The following is a 27,988-nucleotide window of genomic DNA, read 5'->3' as shown; positions in this document are numbered from 1 at the left end:
TTGTATGCAGTTCAAAGTCTCAGATAGTATGGATTGAATCAGTTTGGTTTTACGCAGCAGGAGACAGTACTGAGACATCGAGAGACGTTTATGTTGAGGAACAAGACCAACATTCTTGACGCATTCGCTTATGATAGGTAGTACATTCTTCAAAAAACGAAACGCATAGGCAAAAGCAGTACAAATATACTATTTCCTTCCAAAACGTCATCTTTGTGTGATTATAAACAGCTTTAGCGCCAAAACGCGGCAATTTTAACATTTTCCCTTGTAGAATCGTTTGAAGAAATATTCGACAAAAAATCACCAAGAAAACATGTAAAGCAAAATGCACGTGCAAGTAAACGAAAAAGCATCGATCAATATAAAAGGCACACATTGCGTTTCATTTTGTCGTTCGTTTTTGCCTGGAAAAGAGGAAATCATCATGCCACGACAATCGGTACAGCAACGAAGTCCTTGCACGTCACATGCTTCCGTTTATGGACCGAAAGAGGGAGATGTTCCAACATGGCAACGCTGCTTCACATGCAGCACGCGTGATGGTCAGCTACCATGCCGATTCTAACGTCAATGTCTTGCCATAGCCTTACAGATCACCAGATCTGAACCCGATAGTACACCTATGGGATGAACTCGATCGACGTGTACGTCAACGTTAAAACACGCCCCAGACACTTCCACAACTGGCCATCGTATTGCAGGAAGAGTCTGTGCCAAGAAGGTTCTGTGCTGCCAATGGTGGCCATACAAAGTACTGACTTTGACACCATTTTTCAAGTCAAGTAAACAGAAACACAACAATAAAGGCTGCTGTTGTGTTAGCGAACTCTTTGTCTTTAGACGTGTGAATTTCCACCTTTTTACCACTGAAATTACATGAAATAATTGCTCTTAAACTAACGTAATAAATTCTTCTAAAATATTTATGCGTTTCTCTTTTGAAGATTGTATAATCATAGCAGCTCATGTATTCTTCCTTGCGTTCCAAAAAGTGCACAAATCACAACAGAAACAGAAAGAAAGCATCACATGTGTCCATACAAAAACCTATTATGATATAACGTTGTCATGTGTTGTACCCTTAGTATCTGTTTATAATGTATTATCTGAAGCGTAACTACTGTCATGTGGTTTCAACTTTTTATCAGCGGAAGCCAGGTTCAGCGATGCTTTCGTCGGTGGGCCTGTTCTGTACAATGACGCAATGAGCTTCGCGAAGAATGCCATTCAACATCTGTGGGAAGAGTTGCAACCGCACATTCATGGAGGTCAGTATACATGCAAGGTTGTGTCGGGGTGCATGGTTGAGTGAGCAAGTGAACGAGTGAGTGAGTTTAGTTTTACGCCGCAAACAGCAATATTCCAGTTATATGGCGGCGGTCTGTAAATAATCGAGTCTGTACCAGACAATCCAGTGATCAACAGCATAAGCATCGATCTGCGCAATTGGAAACCGATGACATGTGTCAACCAAGTCAGTGAGCCTGACCACCCGATCCCGTTAGTCACCTCTTACGATAAGCATGGGTTACTAGAAGATCAATATTTTAACACCCGGTCCTTTACGGGTTTGCATGGTTGAGGGAAAAAGGGGTCGGGATGTGCGTGTGTGTGTGTGGTGTGTGTGTTTGTTTTTGTTCGCGTGTGGTGTAGTGTTGTGTTTGTTTGTGTGTGTGTTTCCGCGTGTGGTGTTTGTGTGTTTCGTAGTGTGTGTGGCATAAGTTGTGTCGGGGTGCATGGTGTGTTTCCGCGTGTAGCGTTTGTGTGTGTGAGTGGTGTGTGTGCGTTTTGGTGGTGACGGTGTACGTGTGGATGATAGTGGTGTGTGTTTCCGCGTTTGGTGTTTGTGTGGTATGTACGTGTGTTGCTGGTGTGTATGTGTTTCCGCGTGTGGTGTTTGTGTGTTTGTGTGTGTGTGTTTGTGTGTGTGTGTGTGTGTGTGTGTGTGTGGTGTTGTGTGAGTGTGTGTGTGTGGTGTGTGTGTGTGTGTGTGTGTGTGTGTGTGTGTGTGTGTGTGTGTGTGTGTGTGTGTGTGTGTGTGTGTGTGTGAGTGATATGTGCGGGTGGAAGTGGATAGATGGCTGGCGTGCGGGTGGGTTATAGGTCGGATGTCTGGAAGTGATAGGGACTGATGTGTCTCCGTATATGCACAGCATTGGTTGGGATGAGGAGGGGGTTAGGTGGGGCCAAGGGATCTATGGTTAGCATATGAGATGGATGCAAGAACAGTTAGGGCAACGACATGGGTTATTCATGGGCAAGGCTAAGAGAGTGTACATTCAACTTGTTATTTTGGTAGCTACACGAGCCGATTTTCAGCATCTGTTTAATGGTCTATAATAGCAAATGTCTCTATTGCAGTACACGACGGCTTCGACGAGGCACCGCTGGCTTGCTCGGCCCTGGATCACCACGTCACTGAAGAAAAGAACGGTAACTATTATGCGTAAAAGTCACATCCTCTGAAAATGTCACACTTACACCGCAGCGCAGCAGTAGGTCACGAGTAACTAGTTCATCAACGGTGTTTAGGGCATCATCATCAGTGTCTTTACTGCATCTTCAGCGGTGTCTGTACTGCATCATAAGAGGTCTTTCTACTGCATCATCAGAGGTGTCTGTACTGCATCATCAGAGCTGTCTGTACTGCATCGTCAGTGGTGTCTGTACTGCATCATCAGAGCTGTCTGTACTGCATCATCAGTGGTGTCTGTACTGCATCATCAGTGTCTGTACTGCATCATCAGTGGTGTCTGTACTGCATCATCAGTGGTGTCTGTACTGCATCATCAGTGGTGTCTTTACTGCATCATCAGCAGTGTCTTTACTGCATCATCAGCAGTGTCTTTACTGCATCATCAGTGGTGTCTTTACTGCATCATCAGGGTGTCTGTACTGCATCATCAGTGGTGTCTTTACTGCATCATCATCAGTGTCTGTACTGCATCATCAGTGGTGTCTGTACTGCATCATCAGTGGTGTCTGTACTGCATCATCAGCAGTGTCTTTACTGCATCATCAGCGGTGTCTTTACTGCATCATCAGCAGTGTCTTTACTGCATCATCAGTGGTGTCTTTACTGCATCATCAGCGGTGTCTGTACTGCATCATCAGAGGTGTCTTTACTGCATCATCAGTAGTGTCTTTACTGCATCATCAGCGGTGTCTGTACTGCATCATCAGTGGTGTCTGTACTGCATCATCAGTGGTGTCTGTACTGCATCATCAGCAGTGTCTTTACTGCATCATCAGCAGTGTCTTTACTGCATCATCAGCAGTGTCTTTACTGCATCATCAGCAGTGTCTGTACAACATCATCATCAGTGGTGTCTTTACTGCATCATCAGCGGTGTCTGTACTGCATCATCAGAGGTGTCTGTACTGCATCATCAGTGGTGTCTGTACTGCATCATCAGCGGTGTCTGTACTGCATCATCAGTGGTGTCTGTACTGCATCATCATCAGTGTCTTTACTGCATCATCAGCAGTGTCTTTACTGCATCATCAGCAGTGTCTTTACTGCATCATCAGCAGTGTCTTTACTGCATCATCAGTGGTGTCTTTACTGCATCATCAGCGGTGTCTTTACTGCATCATCAGAGGTGTCTTTACTGCATCATCAGTAGTGTCTGTACTGCATCATCAGCGGTGTCTGTACAAGATCATCAGTGGTGTCTGTACTGCATCATCAGTGGTGTCTGTACTGCATCATCAGCAGTGTCTTTACTGCATCATCAGAGGATGTCTTTACTGCATCATCAGAGGTGTCTTTACTGCATCATCAGCAGTGTCTGTACAACATCATCATCAGTGGTGTCTGTACTGCATCATCAGTGGTGTCTGTACTGCATCATCAGAGGTGTCTTTACAGCATGATCAGTGGTGTCTGTACTGCATCATCAGTGGTGTCTGTACTGCATCATCAGTGGTGTCTGTACTGCATCATCAGCAGTGTCTTTACTGCATCATCAGCAGTGTCTTTACTGCATCATCAGCAGTGTCTGTACTGCATCATCAGTGGTGTCTGTACTGCATCATCAGTGGTGTCTGTACTGCATCATCAGCAGTGTCTTTACTGCATCATCAGCAGTGCCTTTACTGCATCAGCAGCAGCGTCTGTACAACATCATCAGCGGTGTCTTTACTGCATCATCAGCGGTGTCTGTACTGCATCATCAGCGGTGTCTTTACTGCATCATCAGCAGTGTCTTTACTGCATCATCAGCAGTGTCTTTACTGCATCATCATCAGTGTCTGTACTGCATCATCATCAGTGTCTGTACTGCATCATCAGCAGTGTCTGTACTGCATCATCAGCGGTGTCTGTACTGCATCATGAGCAGTGTCTGCACAGCATCATCAGTGGTGTCTGTACAGCATCATCAGTGGTGTCTTTACTGCATCATCAGCAGTGTCTTTACTGCATCATCAGCAGCGTCTGTGCAAGATCATCAGTAGTGTCCGTACTGCATCATCAGTGGTGTCTGTACTGCATCATCAGCAGTGTCTTTACTGCATCATCAGCAGCTTCTTTACTGCATCATCAGCGGTGTCTGTACAACATCATCATCAGTGGTGTCTTTACTGCATCATCAGTGGTGTCTGTACTGCATCATCAGCATTGACTTTACTGCATCATCAGCGGTGTCTTTACTGCATCATCAGTGGTGTCTGTACTGCATCATCAGTGGTGTCTGTACTGCATCATCAGCAGTGTCTTTACTGCATCATCAGCGGTGTCTTTACTGCATCATCAGCAGTGTCTTTACTGCATCATCAGCAGTGTCTTTACTGCATCATCAGAGGTGTCTGTACTGCATCATCAGAGGTGTTCTGTACTGCGTCATCATCAGTGTCTGTACTGCATCATCAGCTGCCTGTACTGCATCATCAGCGGTGTCTGTACTGCATCATCAGCAGTGTCTGTACTGCATCATCAGTGGTGTCTGTACAGCATCATCAGCGGTGTCTTTACTGCATCATCAGCAGTGTCTGTACTGCATCATCAGCGGTGTCTGTACTGCATTATCAGCGGTGTCTGTACTGCATCATCAGCAGTGTCTTTACTGCATCATCATCAGTGTCTGTACTGCATCATCAGCTGCCTGTACTGCATCATCAGCGGTGTCTGTACTGCATCATCAGTGGTGTCTGTACAGCATCATCAGCGGTGTCTTTACTGCATGATCAGCAGTGTCTGTACTGCATCATCAGCGGTGTCTGTACTGCATCATCAGCGGTGTCTTTACTGCATGATCAGCAGTGTCTGTACTGCATCATCAGCGGTGTCTGTACTGCATTATCAGCGGTGTCTGTACTGCATCATCAGCAGTGTCTTTACTGCATCATCAGCTGCCTGTACTGCATCATCAGCGGTGTCTGTACTGCATCATCAGCAGTGTCTGTACTGCATCATCAGAGGTGTCTTTACTGCATCATCAGCTGCCTGTACTGCATCATCAGCAGTGTCTGTACTGCATCATCAACGGTGTCTTTACTGCATCATCAGCTGCCTGTACTGTATCATCAGCGGTGACTGTACTGCATCATCAGCGGTGTCTTTACTGCATCATCATCAGTGTCTGTACTGCATCATCAGCTGCCTGTACTACATTATCAGCGGTGTCTTTACTGCATCATCAGCTGCCTGTACTGCACAATCAGCAGTGTCTGTACTGCATCATCAGCAGTGTCTTTACTGCATCATCAGCAGTGTCTGTACTGCATCATCAGCGGTGTCTGTACTGCATTATCAGCGGTGTCTTTACTGCATCATCAGCAGTGTCTGTACTGCATCATCAGCGGTGTCTTTACTGCATCATCAGCTGCCTGTACTGCATCATCATCAGTGTCTGTACTGCATCATCAGCGGTGTCTTTACTGCATCATCAGCTGCCTGTACTGCTTCATCAGCGGTGCCTGTACTGTATCATCATCAGTGTCTGTACTGCATCATCAGCGGTGTCTTTACTGCATCATCAGCAGTGTCTGTACTGCATCATCAGCTGCCTGTACTGCATCATCAGAGCTGTCTGTACTGCATTATCAGCGGTGTCTTTACTGCATCATCAGCTGCCTGTACTGCATCATCATCAGTGTCTGTACTGCATCATCATCAGTGTCTTTACTGCATCATCAGCAGTGTCTTTACTGCATCATCAGCGGTGTCTGTACTGCATTATCAGCGGTGTCTGTACTGCATCATCAGCAGTGTCTGTACTGCATCATCAGCTGCCTGTACTGCATCATCAGCGGTGTCTGTACTGCATCATCAGCAGTGTCTGTACTGCATCATCAGAGGTGTCTTTACTGCATCATCAGCTGCCTGTACTGCATCATCAGCAGTGTCTGTACTGCATCATCAACGGTGTCTTTACTGCATCATCAGCTGCCTGTACTGTATCATCAGCAGTGACTGTACTGCATCATCAGCGGTGTCTTTACTGCATCATCATCAGTGTCCGTACTGCATCATCAGCTGCCTGTACTACATTATCAGCGGTGTCTTTACTGCATCATCAGCTGCATGTACTGCACCATCAGCAGTGTCTGTACTGCATCATCAGCAGTGTCTTTACTGCATCATCAGCAGTGTCTGTACTGCATCATCAGCAGTGTCTTTACTGCATCATCATCAGTGTCTGTACTGCATCATCAGCTGCCTGTACTGCATCATCAGCGGTGTCTGTACTGCATCATGAGCAGTGTCTGTACTGCATCATCAGCGGTGTCTTTACTGCATCATCAGCTGCCTGTACTGCATTATCAGCGGTGTCTTTACTGCATCATCAGCTGCCTGTACTGCACCATCAGCAGTGTCTGTACTGCATCATCAGCAGTGTCTGTACTGCATCATCAGTGGTGTCTGTACAGCATCATCAGCGGTGTCTTTACTGCATGATCAGCAGTGTCTGTACTGCATCATCAGCGGTGTCTGTACTGCATCATCAGCGGTGTCTGTACTGCATCATCAGCAGTGTCTGTACTGCATCATCAGCTGCCTGTACTGCAACATCAGCGGTGTCTGTACTGCATCATCAGCAGGTGTCTGTACTGCATCATCAGAGCTGTCTTTACTGCATCATCAGCTGCCTGTACTGCATCATCAGCAGTGTCTGTACTGCATCATCAACGGTGTCTTTACTGCATCATCAGCTGCCTGTACTGTATCATCAGCAGTGACTGTACTGCATCATCAGCGGTGTCTTTACTGCATCATCATCAGTGTCTGTACTGCATCATCAGCTGCCTGTACTACATTATCAGCGGTGTCTTTACTGCATCATCAGCTGCCTGTACTGCACAATCAGCAGTGTCTGTACTGCATCATCAGCAGTGTCTTTACTGCATCATCAGCAGGGTCTGTACTGCATCATCAGCGGTGTCTGTACTGCATTATCAGCGGTGTCTTTACTACATCATCAGCAGTGTCCGTACTGCATCATCAGCGGTGTCTTTTACTGCATCATCAGCTGCCTGTACTGCATCACCATCAGTGTCTGTACTGCATCATCAGCGGTGTCTTTACTGCATCATCAGCTGCCCGTACTGCTTCATCAGCGGTGCCTGTACTGTATCATCATCAGTGTCTGTACTGCATCATCAGCGGTGTCTTTACTGCATCATCAGCGGTGTCTGTACTGCATCATCAGCTGCCTGTACTGCATCATCAGAGCTGTCTGTACTGCATTATCAGCAGTGTCTTTACTGCATCATCAGCTGCCTGTACTGCATCATCATCAGTGTCTGTACTGCATCATCATCAGTGTCTTTACTGCATCATCAGCAGTGTCTTTACTGCATCATCAGCGGTGTCTGTACTGCATCATCAGCGGTGTCTTTACTGCATCATCAGCAGTGTCTGTACTGCATCATCATCAGTGTCTGTACTGCATTATCAGCGGTGTCTGTACTGCATCATCAGCTGCCTGTACTGCATCATCAGGGCTATCTGTACTGCATCATCAGCAGTGTCTTTACTGCATCATCAGCAGTTTCTTTACTGCATCATCAGCAGTGTCTGTACAACATCATCATCAGTGGTGTCTTTACTGCATCATCAGTGGTGTCTGTACTGCATCATCAGCAGTGTCTTTACTGCATCATCATCAGTGTCTTTACTGCATCATCAGCGGTGTCTTTACAGCATCATCAGAGGTGTCTGTACTGCATTATGAGGAGGTGTCTTTACAGCATTATCAGTGGTGTCTCTACTGCATCATCAGTGGTGTCTGTACAGCATCATCAGTGGTGTCTGTACTGTATCATCAGCGGTGTGTTTACTGCATCATCAGCAGTGTCTTTACTGCATCATCAGCAGTGTCTGTACAACATCATCAGTGGTGTCTGTACTGCATCATCAGTGGTGTCTGTACTGCATCATCAGCGGTGTCTTTACTGCATCATCAGCAGTGTCTTTACTGCATCAGCAGCAGTGTCTGTACAGCATCATCAGTGGTGTCTGTACTGCATCATCAGTGGTGTCTGTACTGCATCATCATCAGTGTCTTTACTGCATCATCAGCGGTGTCTTTACTGCATCATCAGCAGTGTCTTTACTGCATCATCAGCGGTGTCTGTACTGCATCATCATCAGTGTCTGTACTGCATTATCAGCGGTGTCTGTACTGCATCATCAGCGGTGTCTGTACTGCATCATCAGCGGTGTCTGTGCTGTGTCATGAGCAGTGTCTGCACAGCATCATCAGTGGTGTCTGTACAGCATCATCAGTGGTGTCTTTACTGCATCATCAGTAGTGTCTTTACTGCATCATCAGCAGTGTCTGTACAAGATCATCAGAGGTGTCTGTACTGCATTATCAGAGGTGTCTGTACTGCGTCATCATCAGCTGCCTGTACTGCATCATCAGCGGTGTCTGTACTGCATCATCAGCAGTGTCTGTACTGCATCATCAGCAGTGTCTTTACTGCATCATCAGCAGTGTCTTTACTGCATCATCAGCAGTGTCTGTACTGCATCATCATGTGTCTGTACTGCATTATCAGCTGTGTCTGTACTGCATCATCAGCAGTGTCTGTACTGCATCATCAGCGGTGTCTGTACTGTGTCATGAGCAGTGTCTGCACAGCATCATCAGTGGTGTCTGTACAGCATCATCAGTGGTGTCTTTACTGCATCATCAGCAGTGTCTGTACAAGATCAGCAGTGGTGTCTGTACTGCATCATCAGCAGTGTCTTTACTGCATCATCAGCAGCGTCCTTACTGCATCATCAGCAGTGTCTGTACAACATCATCATCTGTGGTGTCTTTACTGCATCATCAGTGGTGTCTGTACTGCATCATCACCAGTGTCTTTACTGCATCATCAACAGTGTCTGTACAAGATCCTCAGTGGTGTCTGTACTGCATCATCAGTGGTGTCTGTACTGCATCATCAGCGGTGTCTTTACTGCATCATCAGCAGTGTCTTTACTGCATCATCAGCAGTGTCTTTACTGCATCATCAGCAGTGTCTTTACTGCATCATCAGAGGTGTCTGTACTGCATTATCAGAGGTGTTCTGTACTGCGTCATCATCAGTGTCTGTACTGCATCATCAGCTGCCTGTACTGCATCATCAGCGGTGTCTGTACTGCATCATCAGCAGTGTCTGTACTGCATCATCAGTGGTGTCTGTACAGCATCATCAGCGGTGTCTTTACTGCATGATCAGCAGTGTCTGTACTGCATGATCAGCGGTGTCTGTACTGCATCATCAGCAGTGTCTTTACTGCATCATCAGCGGTGTCTGTACTGCATCATCAGCGGTGTCTTTACTGCATCATCAGCTGCCTGTACTGCATCATCATCAGTGTCTGTACTGCATCATCAGCGGTGTCTTTACTGCATCATCAGCTGCCTGTACTGCTTCATCAGCGGTGCCTGTACTGTATCATCATCAGTGTCTGTACTGCATCATCAGCGGTGTCTTTACTGCATTATCAGCAGTGTCTTTACTGCATCATACAGCTGCCTGTACTGCATCATCAGAGCTGTCTGTACTGCATTATCAGCGGTGTCTTTACTGCATCATCATCAGTGTCTTTACTGCATCATCAGCAGGGTCTTTACTGCATCATCAGCGGTGTCTTTACTGCATCATCAGCAGTGTCTTTACTGCATCATCCGCAGTGTCTGTACTGCATCATTATCAGTGTCTGTACTGCATTATCAGCGGTGTCTGTACTGCATCATCAGCTGCCTGTACTGCATCATCAGAGCTGTCTGTACTGCATTATCATCACTGTCTGTACTGCATCATCATCAGTGTCTTTACTGCATCATCAGCAGTTTCTTTACTGCATCATCAGCGGTGTCTTTACTGCATCATCAGCAGTGTCTGTACTGCATCATCATCAGTGTCTGTACTGCATCATCATCAGTGTCTTTACTGCATCATCAGCAGTGTCTGTACTGCATCATCAGCGGTGTCTGTACTGCATTATCAGCGGTGTCTGTACTGCATCATCAGCAGTGTCTGTACTGCATCATCAGCAGTGTCTGTACTGCATCATCAGTGGTGTCTGTACTGCATCATCAGCAGTGTCTTTACTGCATCATCAGCAGTGTCTTTACTGCATCATCAGCAGTGTCTGTACTGCATCATCAGCTGTCTGTACTGCATCATCAGCGGTGTCTGTACTGCATCATCAGCGGTGTCTTTACTGCATCATCAGCGGTGTCTTTACTGCATCATCAGCAGTGTCTTTACTGCATCATCAGCAGTGTCTGTACTGCATCATCCAACGGTGTCTTTACTGCATCATCATCAGTGTCTGTACTGCATCATCAACTGCCTGTACTGCATCATCAGCGGTGTCTGTACTGCATCATCAGCAGTGTCTGTACTGCATCATCAGCAGTGTCTTTACTGCATCATCAGCGGTGTCTTTACTGCATCATCAGCAGTGTCTTTACTGCATCATTAGCAGTGTCTGTACTGCATCATCAGCTGTCTGTACTGCATGATCAGAGGTGTCTGTACTGCATCATCAGCAGTGTCTTTACTGCATCATCAGCTGTGTCTTTACTGCATCATCAGCAGTGTCTTTACTGCATCATCAGCGGTGTCTGTACTGCATCATAAGCTGTCTGTACTGCATCATCAGAGGTGTCTTTACTGCATCATCAGCAGTGTCTGTACTGAATCATCAGCGGTGTCTTTACTGCATCATCAGCAGTGTCTGTACTGCATCATCAGCAGTGTCTGTACTGCATCATCAGTAGTGTCTGTACTGCATCATCAGCAGTGTCTGTACTGCATCATCAGAGGTGTCTGTACTGCATCATCAGCGGTGTCTTTACTGCATCATCAGCAGTGTCTTTACTGCATCATCAGAGGTGTCTGTACAGCATCATCAGTGGTGTCTTTACTGTATCATCAGCGGTGTCTTTACTGCATCATCAGTGGTGTCTGTACTGTATCACCAGCAGTGTCTTTACTGCATCATCAGTGGTGTCTGTACAGCATCATCAGTGGTGTCTGTACTGCATCATCAGCAGTGTCTGTACTGCATCATCAGAGGTGTCTGTACTGCATCATCAGCAGTGTCTTTACTGCATCATCAGAGGTGTCTGTACAGCATCATCAGTGGTGTCTTTACTGTATCATCAGCGGTGTCTTTACTGCATCATCAGTGGTGTCTGTACTGCATCAGCAGCAGTGTCTGTACAGCATCATCAGTGGTGTCTTTACTGCATCATCAGCAGTGTCTTTACTGAATCATCAGAGGTGTCTGTACAGCATCATCAGTGGTGTCTTTACTGCATCATTAGTGGTGTCTGTACTGCATCGTCAGTGGTGTGTTGATTGTATCGTCAGTGGTGTCTTTATTGTATCGTCAGTGTCTAATACATCATCATCGGTGTCTATACAAAACCATCAATGGTGTCTGCACTGCTAAATCAGTGGTGTCTGTACTACGTCATCAGTGTCTAATGCAGCATCGGTGATGTCTGCACTGCACCATGAATTCTAACTGTATTACGTCATCAATGGTGTCTGTACTGTTTGATCACTTGTGTATATACTATGTCGTAACTGTTGCCTGTAGGACGGTTGTATTGTTAAAGAGCACCCAGGGAAACCATTCGACAGAGAAGTGGCATTACAACTGGTGGCAGACGACATCGAATGTATGGCAAGGTTACTGCAGAAGATTTTCCAGTGCACTAAAAGCCTGGATCGCGGTAAGTGCTTACAGTAGAACAGAGTATGCATGTTGTTGGTACAATACACTGCAAATCTAACCTCTGTCTGTCTGTCTCGTAAAATCCCAAGAACATATTTTGATGAATGCGGTGTTATGTCTATAGTGCACCCCGTATCATCCTTGCAACCCCGATATTTGATACGCTGACGTACAGCTGCTAAGTTTACACATTTCCGTTTAGGAGAGATGTCGATAGAGGATGCCAGCCAATTCGTCAAGGAACTCATCTTCGGCCTCTTCGAGATCAGGGATTCCGGACTCCGGTTTGTTCTTGCCATGGTTGACGTTTGTGAGTATTGAGTTCACAGTGGAATTGTCTTGCATCCTAATTATTAGCAATGATAAAATTACGTAAAACAGTCACTGGTAGTGAGAAGTTCTCACACGTAATGATAATTACAATGTCCAGAAACAGGCAGCATCGCATTCACCCTTGACTCTACCTCAACTATTTCACAGTCCAGTGCCGTATTCATAACCGACTTAAGGCTAGCAACTCGTTTTCAGTTGGTGACAAATGTAACTAATGTTAAGATGAAAAGGAAACTTATTGGTGATACATAATGCATACATCTTGTTATCTGACCACAAGGACACTGTATTTTATATTTTCAGTTCCTGAATATCTCCCTTTACCCGAAAGCAGTGGGAACGGTGCTCAGCAAAAGCGGGAGTATCTCGCGGACCAGCTTGTGAATCTTATTCTGAGAGAAAACACCCCAACTGGTAATAGCGGGAACAGACGACAATTGAGTGATTTACTGAAGGATCTGCTGAAGAGAGGGAACCCACCACCTCCAACCGGAACTGGACCCCCACCACCACCCCCAACTGGAACTGGACCCCCTCCACCACCACCACCAGGTAATAGCGGGAACAGACGACAATTGAGTGATTTACTGAAGGATCTGCTGAAGAGAGGGAACCCACCACCTCCAACCGGAACTGGACCCCACCACCACCCCTAACTGGAACTGGACCCCTCCACCACCACCACCAGGTAATAGCGGGAACAGACGACAATTGAGTGATTTACTGAAGGATCTGCTGAAGAGAGGGAACCCACCACCTCCAACCGGAACTGGACCCCACCACCACCCCCAACTGGAACTGGACCCCCTCCCACCACCACCACCAGGTAATAGCGGGAACAGACGACAATTGAGTGATTTACTGAAGGATCTGCTGAAGAGAGGGAACCCACCACCTCCAACCGGAACTGGACCCCCACCACCACCCCCAACTGGAACTGGACCCCCCCCACCACCACCACCAGGTAATAGCGGGAACAGACGACAATTGAGTGATTTACTGAAGGATCTGCTGAAGAGAGGGAACCCACCACCTCCAACCGGAACTGGACCCCACCACCACCCCCAACTGGAACTGGACCCCCTCCACCACCACCACCAGGTAATAGCGGGAACAGACGACAATTGAGTGATTTACTGAAGGATCTGCTGAAAGAGGGAACCCACCACCTCCAACCGGAACTGGACCCCCCACCACCACCCCAACTGGAACTGGACCCCCTCCACCACCACCACCAGGTAATAGCGGGAACAGACGACAATTGAGTGATTTACTGAAGGATCTGCTGAAGAGAGGGAACCCACCACCTCCAACCGGAACTGGACCCCCACCACCACCCCCAACTGGAACTGGACCCCTCCACCACCACCACCAGGTAATAGCGGGAACAGACGACAATTGAGTGATTTACTGAAGGATCTGCTGAAGAGAGGGAACCCACCACCTCCAACCGGAACTGGACCCCACCACCACCCCAACTGGAACTGGACCCCTCCACCACCACCACCAGGTAATAGCGGGAACAGACGACAATTGAGTGATTTACTGAAGGATCTGCTGAAGAGAGGGAACCCACCACCTCCAACCGGAACTGGACCCCACCACCACCCCCAACTGGAACTGGACCCCTCCACCACCACCACCAGGTAATAGCGGGAACAGACGACAATTGAGTGATTTACTGAAGGATCTGCTGAAGAGAGGGAACCCACCACCTCCAACCGGAACTGGACCCCCACCACCACCCCCAACTGGAAACGGCAACCAACCCCCACCACCACCATCACGTAAAAGAAATGAGAAGAGACGCGGTCTTAGTATTGCTTTACGCGATCTTCTAAGCAGCCTCCTCCACTAAACATTGCTGCCACTTAACTTGTAGATAAGAAGTACACTGTAGTGTTAAGAAACTGTACATTACGAAATCTAAACTGTTATGTCATTTGTGATATATTGCTCAGCAGATGTTCTGAATACGCCTGATATCTTATAATAAATACATTTTCATACGGTCATATCTGTTACAATTGATTGGGGATTGTGTGCTAAAAAAAGTTAGGGCAATAGTTATGGCTTCATGCGTGTGGCGTCAGATCATGGTGTGAGGGTTTGAATTCAGGGAGTGTCACACCGGTGAAGGGTTAGGATGTGGCGTCTGAGTGTAGAGGGAAAGGGTCTCTCCAGACTGTACCAGTGAAGTTCCGAGTTAAAATTGATCTTCAGTAACCCACGCTTGTCGTTAGAGGCGACCAACGGGATCGGGTGGTCAGGCTCGCTGACTTGGTTGACCCATGTCATCGTATCCCAGTTGCGTAGATCGATGCTCATGATGTTGGCCTCGTAAAACCTCACTCACTCACTCACGCTAAGACTGTGGCGTTAGGGTTTCAGTGTTGTATTAGGGCGGTGAGTCAAGTAAAGGGTGGAGTCACGGCGTTGCGTCATGATGTGGCGTCAGGGTTTTGTCAGGGTGTTGTATTAGGGCGAGGTGAGTCAAACAAACAGGGTGGAGTCACGGCGTTGCGTCATGATGTTGCGTCAGGGTTTTGGAGTGTGGTTGTATCAAACTGTTCAGTCAGGATATAGAGACAGATTGTGCGTGTGTTATCAATGTGTGAAGTCAGGATATAGAGAGCTAGGATAGGGCGTCAGATTGTGCGTATGTTATCAATGTGTGAAGTCGGGATATAGAGCTAGGATAGGGCGTCAGATTGTGCGTGTGTTATCAGTGTTTGAAGTCAGGATATAGAGCTAGGATAGGGCGTCAGATTGTGCGTATGTTATCAATGTGTGAAGTCAGGATATAGAGCTAGGATAGGGCGTCAGATTGTGCGTGTTTTATCAATGTGTGAAGTCAGGATATAGAGCTAGGATAGGGCGTCAGATTGTGCGTGTGTTATCAATGTGTGAAGTCAGGATATAGAGCTAGGATAGGGCGTCAGATTGTGCGTGTGTTATCAAATGTGAAGTCAGGATATAGAGCTAGGATAGGGCGTCAGATTGTGCGTGTGTTATCAAGGTGTGAAGTCAGGATATAGAGCTAGGATAGGGCGTCAGATTGTGCATGTTATCAAAATGTTCAGTCAGGATATAGAGTTATCAGATTGTGTGTGTGTTATCAAGGTGTGAAGTCAGGATATAGAGCTAGGATAGGGCGTCAGATTGTGCGTGTGTTATCAAGTGTGAAGTCAGGATATAGAGCTGGGATAGGGCGTCAGTTATCAATGTGAAGTCAGGATATAGAGCTAGGATAGTGCGTGTGCAAGGTGTGAAGTCAGGATTGTAGGGCGTCAGATTGTGCGTTATCAAGGTGTGAAGTCAGGATATAGAGCTAGGATAGGGCGTCAGATTGTGCGTGTGTTATCAAAATGTTCAGTCAGGATATAGAGCTAGGATAGGGCGTCAGATTGTGCGTGTGTTATCAAGGTGTGAAGTCAGGATATAGAGCTAGGATAGGGCGTCAGATTGTGCGTGTGTTATCAAGGTGTGAAGTCAGGATATAGAGCTAGGATAGGGCGTCAGATTGTGCGTGTGTTATCAAGGTGTGAAGTCAGGATGTGGTGTTAGGGTGCAGATTCAGGATGGAGAGTTAAAATGTGGATTCAAGGTGTGGACTCGGAGTAGGTCTTCAACACTAGTCTCTTGTCTGACGCGAAAAAAATAAGCCACGTTGTTAGATATGTTGTTTTATTACCCACGTGGTCAACGTATGGGTAGTTGCATACTAATTTCGTACGTCACACGAGTGTCGTATCGCGTTGACCTGTGTCGTAACGACTTGACCTGTGATTCTAACTATTTGATTGGATAACCGATGACCTCTCAATTAGGTCACATTCTGACGTAACTATGTTTTCATTCATAACAAACACGTGAATTCATTCATTCTACAACTTAAATGCATTGTGGGAATGTAAACATTGCGATTGTTGCCGTGTCGTTGTTTAATTGTGAGTCGAACTGAGACATAATATCCGTCGAAAAACATAAATGCAATGTTTCCACCAGTGATGTTAGCCGAATGAAGCAACTGCAAACCAAGAAACGGGGTGCTACGGAGTAGTTTACTGTAGGAGGCTGTACGAGGCGCTGACAACTGACATGCATCGTGACGTCGGTTACCAAGGCAGTTACGTCATTAGAGTGTGACGTCATGCAAATATTGTACTACAGTACAAAACTCTTCCTCAACCTCTTTATGAAACCGGTTTCGGTTTGAAACCAAAAAATAACAAAAATACGCTATTTTGTCAATTAAATGCATGTAAGACGTGGGTACTAAATAAAATACCACACTCGGTCTCATTACATACGAATTATACGAAACTCGTGACCTTCCTATGTTATCTGACCTCGCTTTCGCTCGGTCAGATACCATAGGAAGGACACTCGTTTCGTATAATTCGTATGTAATGAGACCTCGTGTAGTATTCTCTATTTAGGGCATGGTGTAGGCATTTAGTTGGCCTGGTTGTAGGCATTTAGTTGGCCGTTTTGTAGGGCATGTAGTAGGTCATGTTTTAAGGGATTGAGTAGGCCTTGTTGTAGACATGTAGGTAGCTGGTAATAGGGCATGTAGTTGGTCGTGTTGTAGGGCATGTAGTAAGCTGGTTGTAGAGCATGTAGTTGGTTGTGTTGTAGGCATGCATATAGTAAGCTGGTTGTAGAGCATGTAGTTGGTCGTGTTGTAGGGCATGTAGTAAGCTGGTTGTAGGGCATGCAGTTGGTCGTGTTGTAGGGCATGTAGTAAGCTGGTGTAGAGCATGTAGTTGGTTGTGTTGTAGGGCATGTGGTAGGACATGTAGTAACCTGGTTGTAGGGCATGCAGTTGGTCGTGTTGTAGGGCATGTAGTAAGTTGGTTGTAGGGCATGCAGTTGGTCGTGTTGTAGGGCATGTAGTAAGTTGGTTGTAGGGCATGTAGTTGGTCGTGTTGTAGGGCATGTAGTAAGTTGGTTGTAGGGCATGTAGTTGGTCGTGTGTAGTAGGGCATGTAGTAAGTTGGTTGTATCGGGGCATGTAGTTGTAGGAGCATGGTCGTGTTGTAGGGGCATGTAGTAGCTGGTTGTACCTGGGGCAGACGCATGCAGTTGGTCGTGTTTAGTTGGTCGTGTGTAAGCTGGTTTAGGGCATGCAGTAGGGCATGTTGTAGCATGTTGTAGGGCATGTAGTAACCGGGTTGTAGGGCATGCAGTTTGGCATGTTTGCTAGGTAGGGCATGTAGTTGATCGTGTTGTAGGGCATGTAGTAAGCTGGTTGTAGGGCATGTAGTTGGTCGTGTTGTAGGGCATGTTGTAAGCTGGTTGTAGGGCATGTAGTTGGTCGTGTTGTAGGGCATGTAGTAAGCTGGTTGTAGGGCATGTAGTTGGTCGTGTTGTAGGCATGTTGTAAGCTGGTAGTAGGGCATATAGTTGGTCGTGTTGTAGGGCATGTAATAAGTTGGTAGTAGGGCATGTAGTTGTTCGTGTTGTAGGCATGTTGTAAGCTGGTAGTAGGGCATGTAGTTGGTCGTGTTGTAGGGCATGTAGTAAGTTGGTTGTTGGGCATGTAGTTGGTCTTGTAGGCATGTTGTAAGCTGGTAGTAGAGCATGCAGTTGGTCGTGTTGAAGGGCATGTAGTAAGCTGGTTGTTGGGCATGTAGTTGTTCGTGTTGTAGGAATGTTGTAAGTTGGTTGTAGGGCATGTACTTGGTCCTGTTGCAGGGCATGTAGTAAGCTGGTTGTAGGGCATGTAGTTGTTCGTGTTGTAGGCATGTAGTAAGCATGTAGCCAGGGCAAGCGCTGGTAGTTGGTCGTGTTGTAGGGCATGTAGTAAGCTGGTTGTAGGGCATGTAGTTGGTCGTAATTTGTTGGTAAGCTGGTTGTAGGGCATGTAGTTGGTCATGTAGTAAGCTGGTTGTAGGGCATGTAGTTTGGTCGTGTTGCATTGTAGGGCATGTAGTAAGTGGTTGTAGGGCATTTGTCGTGTTGTAGGCATGTAGTGTAGTTTAGGGCATGTAGTAGTCGTGTTGGTGTGTCGTGGGCATGTAAGCTGGTTTAGGGCATGTAGTTGGTCGTGTTGTAGGGCATAGTAATGTAGTAAGCTGGTTGTAGGGCATGTAGGCATGTTGTAAGTTGCATGTAGGTCATGTAAGCTGGTTTAGGGCATGTAGTTGTTGTAGGGCATGGCAGCATATAGTTGGTCGTAGTGTAGGGCGTGTAAGCTGGTTGTAGGGCATGTAGTTGGTCGTGTTGTAGGCATGTTGTAGGGCTGGTAGTAAGCTGGTTGTATAGTTGGTCGTGTTGTAGGGCATGTAGTAAGCTGGTTGTAGGGCATGTAGTTGGTCGTGTTGTAGGGCAGAGCATGTAGTTGAGGTCGTGTTGTAGGCATGTAGTAAGCTGGTTGTAAGGCATGTAGTTGGTCGTGTTGTAGGCATGTATGTAAGCTGGTGTAGGGCATGTAGTTTGGTCGTGTTGTAGGGCAGGGCGTGTATTTGGTCGTGTAGTTGGTAAGTTGTTGTAGGGCATGTAGTAAGCTGGTTGTGGGGCATGTAGTTGGGCGTGTTGTGCAAGCTGGTTGTAGGGCATGTAGTTGGCGTCGTGTTGTAATGTGTTGTAGGGCATGTATGTAGGGCATGTAGTAAGCTGGTAGTAGGGCGTGTAAGCTGGTTGTAGGGCATGTATGTATGTAGTGGTCGTGTTGTAGGGCATGTAGTAAGCTGGTTGTGGTAGTTGGTTGTGTAGGCATGTAGTAAGCTGGTTGTAGGGCATGTAGTTGGTCGTGTTGTAGGGCATGTAGTAAGCTGGTTGTAGGGCATGTAGTTGGTCGTGTTGTAGGCATGTAGTAAGCTGGTTGTAGGGCATGTAGTTGGTCGTGTTGTTGTAGGGCATGTAGTAAGCTGGTTGTAGGGCATGTAGTTGGTCGTGTTGTAGGCATGTAGTAAGCTGGTTGTAGGGCATGTAGTTGGTCGTGTTGTAGGGCATGTATAATGCAAGCTGGTTGTAGGGCATGTAGTTGGTCGTGTTGTAAGGCAAGCTGGTAGGTAGTAAGCTCGTGTTGTAGTAAGCTGGTTGTAGTTGGTCGTGTTGTAGTCGTGTAGTTGGTCATGTAGTAGTAAGCTGGTTGTAGGGCATGTAGTTGGTCGTGTTGTAGGGCATGTAGTAAGCTGGTTGTAAGGCATGTAGTTGGTCGTGTTGTAGGCATGTAGTAAGCTGGTTGTAGGGCATGTAGTTGGTCGTGTTGTTAAATGTAGTAAGCTTGTAGGGCATGTAGTAAGCTGCTAGTAGAGCATATAGTTGGTCGTGTAGGGCATGTAGTTGGCCCAGTTGCAGGGGAGGATGTAGGCCATGTCGAAGTGCATGTAGTTAGTCCTGTTGCAGGGGATGATGTAGGCCATATCGAAGTGCATGTAGTTGGTGCTGTTGCAGGGGATGATGTAGGCCATGGAGTTGGCCCTGTTGCAGGGGATGATGTAGGACATGTAGTAGGCCCTGTTGCAGGGGATGATGTAGGCCATGTCGAGGTGCATGTAGTTGGCCCTGTTGCAGGGGATGATGTAAGCCATGTCGAGGTGCATGTAGGTGGCCCTGTTGCAGGGCATGATGTAGGCCATGTCTTAGGGCATGTAGGTGGCCCTATTGCAGGGCATGTTGTAGGGCATGTAGGTGGCCCTGTTGCAGGGGGTGATGTAGGCCATGTTGTAGGGCATGTAGTTGGCCCTGTTGCAGGGGATGATGTAGGCCATGTTGTAGGGCATGTAGTTGGCCCTGTTGCAGGGCATGTTGTAGGGCATGTAGGTGGCCCTGTGTGATGTAGGCCATGTTTCAGGGCATGATGTTGCAGGGGATGATGTAGGCCATGTTGTAGGGCATGTACTTGGCCCTGTTGCAGGGCATGTTGTAGGGCATGTAGGTGGCCCTGTTGCAGGGGGTGATGTAGGCCATGTTGTAGGGCATGTAGTTGGCCCTGTTGCAGGGGATGATGTAGGCCATGTTGTAGGGCATGTAGTTGGTGGCCCTGTTGCAGGGGATGATGTAGTTGGCCATGGTAGGGCATGTAGTTGCAGGCCATGTTGTAGGCAGGGGATGATGTAGGCCATGTTGTAGGGCATGTAGTTGGCCCTGTTGCAGGGGGATGATGTAGGCCATGTTGTAGGGCATGGCATGTTGCTGGGCCCAGGGGATGATTGTAGGTGGCCCTGTAGGGCATGTAGTTGGCCCTATTGCAGGGGACTGTTGCAGGGGATGTTGTAGGGCATGTCGTAGGGCATGTAGCTGGCCCAGTTGCAGGTGATGCTATAGGCCATGTCGTAGGGCATGTAGTTGGCCCTGTTGCAGGTGATGATGTAGGCCATGTTGTAGGGCATGTAGTTGGCCCTGTTGCAGGGGATGATATAGGCCATGTTGTAGGGCATGTAGTTGGCCGTGTTGCAGGTGATGATGTAGGCCATGTTGTAGGGCATGTTGTAGGGCATGTAGTTGGTCCTGTTTCAGGGGATGATGTAGGCCATGTTGTAGGGCATGTAGTTGGTCCTGTTTCAGGGGATGATGTAGGCCATGTCGTAGGGCATGTAGCTGGCCCTGTTTCAGGGGATGATGTAGGCCATGTTTTAGGAGGTTGTTATGTGAGTTGTATGAAACGGGGTAAATGTTTATGCTGCTCCCAATAATACTGTGTGTATATATTGGTGTATGTGTGCGTGTGGAGGTTGTGTGGGGGTGTACGTGTGCGTGTGGATGTTGTGTGTTAGTTAGTGCGTGGTATTATTTTGTGTATGTTTGTGCGTGTGCGTTCGTTCCAATTTATATCTCAAAAACATTTGTTCAAGTTACTTAATTCATAAAGACGTATGCAAACAACTTTGATGATGGACGATACCTGGTTCTTTAGGCATGAACGAAAGCAACGCAATTGTTAACTCTTGGATTACAAAAATGACTCGAGCTACATACATATGTGTGCTGTTTTGACACCACGTACAAAACTTCTTCAGATCGACGGGCGGACACATTAAACACTCCTTGCCCCCCTGGGCAAAACACAAGAGAAATGTCCATCTAACGCTGTGTTCAGAGAGGTCTATCAGTTGACTCACAGAATTGGGATCCGAACGTCCTGAGGGGCACTCACTCTCAGGTCTTGATGAGAGGCGATAACACCTAAAACAACATGTTTTATCTTACATTATACTAACTCGATGTGAAGGTTCACTGTTAGTACCGTAGATACCACACAAAAACATTATCTTGTGAATTACTAGATGATAATCATGGGTGGTTATAAAATAAATTGCCATAGACGTTATTGAGGGACGTTGGGTTTTAAGCAGGAACGAATAGTAACACATTATGGAGTAGGTCAAACAAACAAACAAACACACAAACGAAACAAACAGTAATTCGCCAGGATCTAAATGTACAAAGCCATCGGACGGATGGGTTACGATAAAGCATGACTTTCATCCTGTTATCAGAGTTACACAAGCCATAGCAACAGTGGTGGTAAGGCATCTTCAGCTTCTCTCGGTACCACGTCAGATAGCGGTCGTTGCACGGTCAAACACGTTACAAATTTTGACAGCCGTTTGTTTTGACAGTTTGCCCGCGGTCACGTGGTTTTGCAAAGGGACATCGCTCTAAACGAACTGGAAAATGGCTTATTGAGACAGCTGCATAGGTATACTACTGGGTGTACTACTATACAACACATATTAATTGTACTACATATATAGGTATACTACGTTTTTAAGATAAAAGAGCTCACTCATGAAAACCAGCTCTCAGAGTGTTAAACGCCGGGGTTCCAACCTATACACAGATGGGGGGTGTCCCACAGGCAATCGTGTCTTTGAGAGGATTAAAGATTTTATAAAATATATACAAAAATTTAAGATGACCCTCGACTCGAAATGCTTCACTGTATAATACATTATGAGAAGGCCGGACACTTCGTTGCACCCCACCGGACTACTTTGCCGATCGCTACGCTACCATCGCATACAATCGATTAAAACTGAATGTAAACATGATCATGGAAGATTGGCCTATCGCCAACCACTCATGAATCCTACCAGTTCTTTATTGTTCTTTTGGTTGATGTTTGTGAAAGAGACATTTACAAATGATGCTTTCTTTTGAGAAGCCATTGCTTGGGAAAAAATCTTACATTTCTTCCAAGTCAATCCTTCGATGAAAGTAAAACCTACCGAGAATATATAAATAGTGTGCAGATTTAGCAGCGTTGACCAACCAGAGGGCTTGCTTCGACCACACCCCCGTTTTGTGCGGATATATCGTCAGTCATTTGTGTCAAGATCGTTTAGTTGAGGGTCAAAATCGACTTTCAGAAATAGCAATAAAGAATTGGTAGGTGTCCTCCCCTATTCTCTGTTCAGCTCCCCACTGACCTGGTCTGTTGACGCTCTTCCTCCCCAATTCTCTGTTCAGCTCCCCACTTACCTGGTCTGTTGACGCTCTTCTTCCCTATTCTCTGTTCAGCTCCCCACTGACCTGGTCTGTTGACGCTCTTCTTCCCCAATTCTCTGTTCAGCTCCCCACTGACCTGGTCTGTTGACCCTCTTCCCCTATATCTCTGTTCAGCTCCCCACTGACCTGGTCTGTTGACGCTCTTCTTCCCCAATTCTCCAGCTCCCCCACTTACCTGGTCTGTTCAGCTCTTCCCCAGCTCCCCACTTACCTGGTCTGTTGACGCTCTTCTTCCCCAATTCTCTGTTCAGCTCCCCACTTACCTGGTCTGTTGACGCTCTTCCTCCCCTATTCTCTGTTCAGCTCCCCACTTACCTGGTCTGTTGACGCTCTTCTTCCCCTATTCTCTGTTCAGCTCCCCACTGACTTGGTCTGTTGACGCTCTTCTCTCCCCAATTCTCTGTTCAGCTCCCCACTGACCTGGTCTGTTGACGCTCTTCTTCCCCTATTCTCTGTTCAGCTCCCCACTGACCTGGTCTGTTGACGCTCTTCTTCCCCAATTCTCTGTTCAGCTCCCCACTGACCTGGTCTGTTGACCCTCTTCTTCCCCTATTCTCTGTTCAGCTCCCCACTGACCTGGTCTGTTGACGCTCTTCCTCCCCAATTCTCTGTTCAGCTCCCCACTGACCTGGTCTGTTGACCCTCTTCCTCCCCTATTCTCTGTTCAGCTCCCCACTGACCTGGTCTGTTGACGCTCTTCCTCCCCTATTCTCTGTTCAGCTCCCCACTTACCTGGTCTGTTGACGCTCTTCCTCCCCTATTCTCTGTTCAGCTCCCCACTTGACCTGGTCTGTTGACGCTCTTCTTCCCCAATTCTCTGTTCAGCTCCCCACTTACCCTGGTCTGTTGACGCTCTTTCCTCCCTATTCTCTGTTCAGCTCCCCACTTACCTGGTCTGTTGACGCTCTTTCCTCCCCTATTCTCTGTTCAGCTCCCCACTTGACCTGGTCTGTTGACGCTCTTCTTCCCCAATTCTCTGTTCAGCTTCCCACTTACCTGGTCTGTTGACGCTTCTTCCCCTATTCTCTGTTCAGCTCCCCACTTACCTGGTCTGTTGACGCTCTTCCTCCCCTATTCTCTGTTCAGCTCCCCACTTACCTGGTCTGTTGACGCTCTTCCTCCCCTATTCTCTGTTCAGCTCCCCACTTACCTGGTCTGTTGACGCTCTTCCTCCCCTATTCTCTGTTCAGCTCCCCACTGACCTTGGTCTGTTGACGCTCTTCCTCCCCTATTCTCTGTTCAGCTCCCCACTTACCTGGTCTGTTGACGCTCTTCCTCCCCTATTCTCTGTTCAGCTCCCCACTGACCTGGTCTGTTGACGCTCTTCTTCCCCAATTCTCTGTTCAGCTCCCCACTTACCTGGTCTGTTGACGCTCTTCTTCCCCAATTCTCTGTTCAGCTCCCCACTGACTTGGTCTGTTGACCCTCTTCCTCTTCTTTTCTCTGTTCAGCTTCTCATTGCCCTGGTCTGTTACGCTGTGTGTCGGTTAGTTCTGATTGAGCAATGGTAATACCATAACTGGAGAATTGGCTTGGAAAGTATCGTTATCTACATATCAAGAATCCTTTGTGCAGTGTGTCACACGAAAGGGGAGATTCACCATTTGATCGTTTTATTTTACAAAGCTTACTTCAGGGCGTCTATAGCAGGTCCGCGTGGTTTGGTGTTCAGAAGGCGGAGTTATACAGGGATATTGAGAATCCCTAATGATACACAGTAAACATAACCGTTGGAGCACAATTGACTGTTAAACGCACTCTTGGGGTATTTACGGTATTGTGTTCATGTTGATTTCGTCAAACATTAAATACAGTACTGCTTCTACAGCCTTGGGCAATCTACCTTGTTCCCTGGTCGGGGTATATATAAGGGGTACCCCGGGTACCGTCACCACAGCCGATAAGTATGTATGTCTCCACCATCGTACTCCTTCTGACCCTTGGGACAGAGACTTCAAGCACACAAAATACGGTAGGCACAACGCATGACCCTAGGGACAGTGACTACAGACTCACCAAATACGGTAGGCACAACGTATGACCCTAGGGACAGTGACTACAGACTTACCAAATACGGTAGGTACAACGTATGACCCTTGGGACAGTGACTACAGACTCACCAAATACGGTAGGCACAACGTATGACCCTAGGGACAGTGACTACAGGCTTACCAAATACGGTAGGCACAACGTATGACCCTTGGGACAGTGACTACAGACTCACCAAATACGGTAGGCACAACGTATGACCCTTGGGACAGTGACTACAGACTCACCAAATACGGTAGGCACAACGTATGACTTGGGTAGTGACTACAGACTCAACACGTATACGGACCCTTTGGGACAGTGACTACAGGACTTACCTTGGGACAGTGACTACAGACTCACCAAATACGGTAGGCACAACGTATGACCCTTGGGACAGTGACTGACTCACCAAATACGGTAGGCACAACGGACCCTTGGGACAGTGACTACAGACTCACCAAATACAGACTCACCAATACGGTAGGCAATAACGTATGACCCCTTTGGTAGGTATGACCCTAGGGACAGTGGCTACAGGCTTACCAATACGGTAGGCTCAACGTATGACCCTTGGGACAGTGACTACAGACTCACCAAATACGGTAGGCACAACGTATGACCCTAGGGACAGTGACTACAGGCTTACCAATACGGCAGGCTCTACGCATGACCCTTGGGACAGTGACTACAGACTCACCAAATACGGTAGGCACAACGTATGACCCTTGGGACAGTGACTACAGGCTTACCAATACGGTAGGCTCCACGCATGACCTATTTGACAGTAACTACAGAGTGACTACAGACTCACTAAATACAGCATGTTCAACGTATGACCCTTGGGACAGTGACTACAGGCTTATGTTTTGTTACCTGTATTTACAGGACCCGATCCAGGAGATTTCTGACCAGTCCATAGCAGAAAATGACCGTGAGTAGCAAAAGTGTGTTTGGAAACCTTGCCTCCATGTCCCCTGCACATGATTCGGTCACCTGAAGTTTTACCGTTAGTTTGGAAACCATCCATGTATTGCTCCCAGCCAGCCAGTCAGGCGACGTTTTACCAGTAATTATATTATTGTCAAAGTGTACCTGGCTTACACATCAAAGTAAAAATGTGCTTGCAGACATTGTCCGGTGATACTTCGTCACACCCATGCCTCTTATTGCAGTTTTCGACAAGTATCAGTTTGTGGATGTCATAGCTGATAAACGGCGGGGTATGGAAGTTCTCGTTGATGAACTGGAGGAGAGATCGAGGAAACTCCAAGCAGGACAGGGTGAGTGGCAGTTGATGGGTCAGCATGATCCTATCAATTCCAACCTTTATGTGTGTACACAGTCATGTGAATGGGGGAGTATACTTTAGTGTATGCATGTTGATATTTGCATGTCAGAAACATGATCGTATATATATACTCTTAAAAAAATGGGGGAACTTTTTATTTTACAATTGAAACAATTGGGAGATATATCGGAGTAAATCTATGTTGATATGATAATAATGAATGTTTTGAGAGTGCATCACCACTTGCACTTCCTTATGACCATAGTTGTTTGTACAGTAATCGCTCTTGAAAGATGGTTGGTGTATGACGTGAAATTTGCATGTGTACGATTTTCATTTTCAAACAAAAAACCCGACTAGAAACAAACACTGAAAACCGTGTGATGCAAGATGATTGTCAAAATTGATTATCTACAGTGATTTATCGACTCTCGACTGACACCCCATGCGTTGTGTTTGGGGGTGGTGACAAAGAGAAATGATGGTGCCTTCATAAGATGTCTGTCTTTGACAAGTTTGTTGCTGCTTATACTTCCTATCCAAATTGAAAGTTCCCCTACCTTTTTTAAGAGTACACACACACACACACACCCACACACACACGATAGATAGACAGATAGACAGAAAGACAGACAGACAGACAGATAGATAGATAGATATAGTACAACTAGTTGCTATTTACCAGATGGGGGTGGCGCTCTGCTGGATACGGTGTATGAGGTGACGGAGGAGGCAAACAGCGTCTTCGAGGACGCCTTTCTGTACCTGGAGAGGGCATTCGTCCAACTCTGGAAGTGTGAGTATGACTTAGGAACTTCGCTAGACCTTGATGTATTTAAGTTGTCATTATTGAACATCCTCCATTATCGACTGTTTTATGTCCATTCATCCATTTAGACCATTGGACACCATAGGAGGGAAGTGGCGTCACTACCACCAACAACGCTCCTATTCGAAACTGGGTGAACAGGAGAAAGTAATTTGATTGGACCATTATTTCTGGGCCATACGTATCGGGCTAAGGTATGGCAGTGAATGGACCCAGGGTATATATCATAAAAATTCCCTGCATGACAGAGAATGCCGCGTGAACTTCTGCAATACTTCTCTGTTGTTAATTTACTAGTTATAGCACAGGTAGAATAAAGGACGAGGTAGGATAACAGTCCAGTTAGCCCAGCTGGAAATCTCTAATTAGAAAGTTTGACAAACTGGGAGGAATTCAAATGTCTGTCCTCTTGCATTTTACCTTTCCTGTGGTTGCAAGAACTGACGTAACACATGAGCAACAACGTACGTGTGGTTACATTGAGTTTACAAAATATGCTTCAAACATTAAGAAATAACCAACTTTGGGCAAACACTTAACTCACAACGTATGTATGTATGTTATATATTCACCCCGTATTCATCCTCATATCGCAATTTACTAAAGTGTGTCAACATGTGTTGCTAAAATATTTTCTATAAAGCGCACTTTCACATAATTTAGTCTTATCCATTCATTAAGCGTTGTGATAATTCTAAAACACTCAGTAGTCTAATTCTCATTCATTTGAACACATTTCCAATACCATCTCGAAAATGTTTGGTCATTCTTTACTTTAGGCCAACCGTGATGGCCAAACAGGACCCTCATAATACCAACCCAATCCTTTACTTATGTCTGGGGTTATGAA

At 46.6% G+C, this 27,988-nt stretch overlaps 1 long non-coding RNA gene across 1 annotated transcript; it reads right to left on the bottom strand.

Annotated features, from left to right (window-relative positions):
* Positions 1-9,009: 9,009 nt before the first annotated feature.
* LOC124277934 lies at positions 9,010-26,864 on the bottom strand. Its single transcript, XR_006898943.1, has 3 exons — positions 26,752-26,864; positions 24,415-24,417; positions 9,010-9,020 (listed from the first exon to the last, which is right to left on the bottom strand). It is a non-coding gene; the product is annotated as an uncharacterized LOC124277934 (long non-coding RNA).
* Positions 26,865-27,988: the final 1,124 nt, after the last annotated feature.

Source organism: Haliotis rubra, unplaced genomic scaffold, assembly GCF_003918875.1.
Source record: "Haliotis rubra isolate DU_JTF1 unplaced genomic scaffold, ASM391887v1 Scf23, whole genome shotgun sequence".
Classification (NCBI taxonomy): Eukaryota; Metazoa; Mollusca; class Gastropoda; order Lepetellida; family Haliotidae; genus Haliotis; species Haliotis rubra.
The sequence above is the reverse complement of the archived record's forward strand: the minus strand, read 5'-3'. Positions and strand labels throughout refer to the sequence as shown.